The sequence below is a fragment of the Dioscorea cayenensis genome, chromosome 3, assembly GCF_009730915.1.
Source record: "Dioscorea cayenensis subsp. rotundata cultivar TDr96_F1 chromosome 3, TDr96_F1_v2_PseudoChromosome.rev07_lg8_w22 25.fasta, whole genome shotgun sequence".
Classification (NCBI taxonomy): Eukaryota; Viridiplantae; Streptophyta; class Magnoliopsida; order Dioscoreales; family Dioscoreaceae; genus Dioscorea; species Dioscorea cayenensis.
Genome location: NC_052473.1, coordinates 10,672,004 through 10,677,003, shown reverse-complemented (window position 1 = coordinate 10,677,003; position 5,000 = coordinate 10,672,004).

Genomic DNA, 5,000 nt, shown 5'->3' with positions numbered 1-5,000 from the left:
AGGGGCGAGTTTCATCAAAAAGCGCACGAGTGGATCGGGAGATGACACGGAGCGCGCCCCTCCGTCGTGTGGCGTCGGCGCGGCGCCCGCCCGGGGAGCCCGTCCGGGCGACGGCGGCATCCGGCCAGCGCCCCCGCCCCATCGTTTGGCATCACATGAAAACCCCCAGGCGAAGTTTCACGGATTTTGGATGACCGTAGCCAATGTTCGATCGGGGGAGTATGCGTCGGCGTCGGGGCGGCGGTCGGTCGACTTTGGAATCTCGCCAGCGGGACCATCGCGGATGGATTTGTCATCATAAAAAAACCCCAAGGGCGAAGTTTCATCAAAAAGCGCACGAGTGGATCGGGAGATGACACGGAGCGCGCCCCTCCCGTCGTGTGACGTCGCGCCCGGCGCCGCCCGGGCAGCAGGGAGCCCGTCCGGGCGGCAGCGGCATCGGCCCAGCGCCCCGCCCCATCGTTTGGCATCACATGAAAACCCCGGGCGAAGTTTCACGGATTTTTGGATGACCGTAGCCAATGTTCGATCGGGGGGTATCGTCGGCGTCGGGACGGCGGTCGGTCGACTTTGGAATCTCGCCCAGCGGGACCATCGCGGATGGATTTGTCATCATAAAAAAACCCCAAGGGGCGAGTTTCATCAAAAAGCGCACGAGTGGATCGGGGAGATGACACGGGCGCGCCCCTTCCCGTCGTGTGCGCGTCGCGCCCGGCGCCGCCCGGGCCCGGCAGGGGCCGTCGAGCGGCAGCGGCATCCGGCCAGCGCCCCGCCCCATCGTTTGGCATCACATGAAAAACCCCGGGCGAAGTTTCCGCAGTTTTTGGATGACCGTAGCCAATGTTCGATCGGGGAGTATGCGTCGGCGTCGGGGCGGCGGTCGGTCGACTTTGGAATCTCGCCCGCGGGACCATCGCGGATGGATTTGTCATCATAAAAACCCCAAAGGGGCGAAGTTTCATCAAAAAGCGCACGAGTGGATCGGGGAGATGACACGGAGGCGCGCCCCTTCCGTCGTGTGGCGTCGGCGCCCGGCGCCGCCGAGGGCCCGTCCGGGCGGCAGCGGCATCAGCCCGGCGCCCCGCCCACATCGTTTGGCATCACATGAAAACCCCCGGGCGAAGTTTCCGCAGTTTTTGGATGACCGTAGCCAATGTTCGATCGGGGGAGTATGCGTCGGCGTCGGGGCGGCGGTCGATCGACTTTGGAATCTCGCCAGCGGGACCATCAGCGGATGGATTTGTCATCATAAAAAAACCCCAAGGGGCGAAGTTTCATCAAAAAGCGCACGAGTGGATCGGGGAGATGACACGGAGCGCGCCCCTTCCCGTCGTGTCACGTCGCGCCCGGCGCCGCCCGGGCGGCAGGGGCCCGTCCGAGCGGCAGCGGCATCGGCCCGGCGCCCCCGCCCCATCGTTTGGCATCACATGAAAAACCCCGGGCGAAGTTTCACGGATTTTTGGATGACCGTAGCCAATGTTCGATCGGGGGAGTATGCGTCGGCGTCGGGGCGGCGGTCGATCGACTTTGGAATCTCGCCCAGCGGGACCATCGCGGATGGATTTGTCATCATAAAAAAACCCCAAGGGGCGAAGTTTCATCAAAAAGCGCACGAGTGGATCGGGGAGATGACACGGGCGCGCCCCTTCCCGTCGTGTCGCGTCGGCGCCCGGCGCCGCCCGGGGAAGCCCGTCCGGGCGGCAGCGGCATCGGCCCGGCGCCCCGCCCCATCGTTTGGCATCACATGAAAACCCCGGGCGAAGTTTCACGGATTTTTGGATGACCGTAGCCAATGTTCGATCGGGGGGTATGCGTCGGCGTCGGGGCGGCGGTCGGTCGACTTTGGAATCTCGCCCAGCGGGACCATCGCGGATGGATTTGTCATCATAAAAAAACCCCAAGGGGCGAAGTTTCATCAAAAAGCGCACGAGTGGATCGGGGAGATGACACGGGCGCGCCCTTCCGTCGTGTCACGTCGGCGCCCGGCGCCGCGCGGGCCCGGCAGAGCCCGTCCGAGCGACGGCGGCATCCGGCCCGGCGCCCCGCCCCATCGTTTGGCATCACATGAAAAACCCCGGGCGAAGTTTCACGGATTTTTGGATGACCGTAGCCAATGTTCGATCGGGGGGTATCGTCGGCGTCGGGACGGCGGTCGGTCGACTTTGGAATCTCGCCAGCGGGACCATCGCGGATGGATTTGTCATCATAAAAAAACCCCAAAGGGGCGAAGTTTCATCAAAAAGCGCCGCGAGTGGATCGGGAGATGACACGGGCGCGCCCCTCCCGTCGTGTCGACGTCGCGCCCGGCGCCGCCCGGGGCCGGCAGAGCCCGTCGAGCGCAGCGGCATCCGGCCCGGCGCCCCGCCCCATCGTTTGGCATCACATGAAAAACCCCGGGCGAAGTTTCACGGATTTTTGGATGACCGTAGCCAATGTTCGATCGGGGGAGTATCGCGTCGGCGTCGGGGACGGCGGTCGGTCGACTTTGGAATCTCGCCAGCGGGACCATCGCGGATGGATTTGTCATCATAAAAAAACCCCAAGGGCGAGTTTCATCAAAAAGCGCACGAGTGGATCGGGGAGATGACACGGGCGCGCCCTTCCGTCGTGTCGCGTCGCGCCCGGGCGCCGCCCGGGAGCCCGTCCGGGCGACAGCGGCATCGGCCCGGCGCCCCGCCCACATCGTTTGGCATCACATGAAAACCCCGGGCGAAGTTTCACGGATTTTTGGATGACCGTAGCCAATGTTCGATCGGGGGAGTATGCGTCGGCGTCGGGGACGGCGGTCGGTCGACTTTGGAATCTCGCCAGCGGGACCATCGCGGATGGATTTGTCATCATAAAAAAACCCCAAGGGGCGAAGTTTCATCAAAAAAAGCGCACGAGTGGATCGGGGAGATGACACGGGCGCGCCCCTCCGTCGTGTGACGTCGCGCCCGGCGCCGCCCGGGGCCGCGAGGGCCCGTCGAGCGGCAGCGGCATCGGCCAGCGCCCCGCCCCATCGTTTGGCATCAAATGAAAAACCCCAGGCGAAGTTTCACGGAGTTTTTTGGATGACCGTAGCCAATGTTCGATCGGGGGAGTATGCGTCGGCGTCGGGGACGGCGGTCGGTCGACTTTGGAATCTCGCCCAGCGGGACCATCGCGGATGGATTTGTCATCATAAAAAAACCCCAAAGGGGCGAAGTTTCATCAAAAAAACGCACGAGTGGATCGGGGAGATGACACGGGCGCGCCCCTTCCCGTCGTGTCACGTCGGCGCCCGGCGCCGCCCGGGGCCCGGCAGGGCCGTCGAGCGGCAGCGGCATCGGCCCGGCGCCCCGCCCCATCGTTTGGCATCACATGAAAAACCCCGGGCGAAGTTTCACGGATTTTTGGATGACCGTAGCCAATGTTCGATCGGGGGAGTATGCGTCGGCGTCGGGGCGGCGGTCGGTCGACTTTGGAATCTCGCCAGCGGGACCATCGCGGATGGATTTGTCATCATAAAAAAACCCCAAGGGGCGAAGTTTCATCAAAAACGCAGCGAGTGGATCGGGGAGATGACACGGAGCGCGCCCCTCCCGTCGTGTCGACGTCGCCCGGCGCCGCCCGGGCAGCGAGAGCCCGTCGAGCGACAGCGGCATCGGCCCGGCGCCCCGCCCCATCGTTTGGCATCAAATGAAAACCCCCCGGGCGAAGTTTCACGGATTTTGGATGACCGTAGCCAATGTTCGATCGGGGGAGTATGCGTCGGCGTCGGGGCGGCGGTCGGTCGACTTTGGAATCTCGCCCAGCGGGACCATCGCGGATGGATTTGTCATCATAAAAAAACCCCAAAGGGGCGAAGTTTCATCAAAAAGCGCACGAGTGGATCGGGGAGATGACACGGAGCGCGCCCCTCCGTCGTGTGGCGTCGCGCCCGGCGCCGCCCGGGGCAGCGAGACCGTCCGAGCGACAGCGGCATCGGCCCAGCGCCCCCGCCCCATCGTTTGGCATCACATGAAAACCCCGGGCGAAGTTTCACGGATTTTGGATGACCGTAGCCAATGTTCGATCGGGGGAGTATGCGTCGGCGTCGGGGCGGCGGTCGGTCGACTTTGGAATCTCGCCCAGCGGGACCATCGCGGATGGATTTGTCATCATAAAAACCCCAAGGGGCGAAGTTTCATCAAAAAAAGCGCACGAGTGGATCGGGGAGATGACACGGAGCGCGCCCCTTCCCGTCGTGTCGCGTCGCGCCCGGCGCCGCCCGGGCAGCCGAGGGCCGTCGAGCGGCAGCGGCATCGGCCCGGCGCCCCGCCCCATCGTTTGGCATCACATGAAAACCCCGAGGCGAAGTTTCACGGAGTTTTTGGATGACCGTAGCCAATGTTCGATCGGGGGAGTATGCGTCGGCGTCGGGGCGGCGGTCGATCGACTTTGGAATCTCGCCCGGCGGGACCATCGCGGATGGATTTGTCATCATAAAAAAACCCCAAGGGGCGAAGTTTCATCAAAAAGCGCACGAGTGGATCGGGGAGATGACGCGGGCGCGCCCTTCCCGTCGTGTCGCGTCGGCGCCCGGCGCCGCCGCGGGAGCCGTCCGGGCGGCAGCGGCATCGGCCCGGCGCCCCCGCCCCATCGTTTGGCATCACATGAAAACCCCCGGGCGAAGTTTCACGGATTTTGGATGACCGTAGCCAATGTTCGATCGGGGGAGTATGCGTCGGCGTCGGGGACGGCGGTCGGTCGACTTTGGAATCTCGCCCGGCGGGACCATCGCGGATGGATTTGTCATCATAAAAAACCCCAAGGGGCGAAGTTTCATCAAAAACGCACGAGTGGATTGGGAGATTACCGGAGTTGGGCGCCATCGTGCGGCGTCGGTAGCGCGCCGCTACCGGCCAGCCCGCTCGATAACGTCTTGCGATGGCGGCCCGAGAAAAAAAGGGGGTCTCGAGACCCTTTGTACCCCAGGGGTTGCCTTGGGGGATGTTTTTGCAGGTTATATAGGGGAAGGCAATTTTTTTCCCCCCATG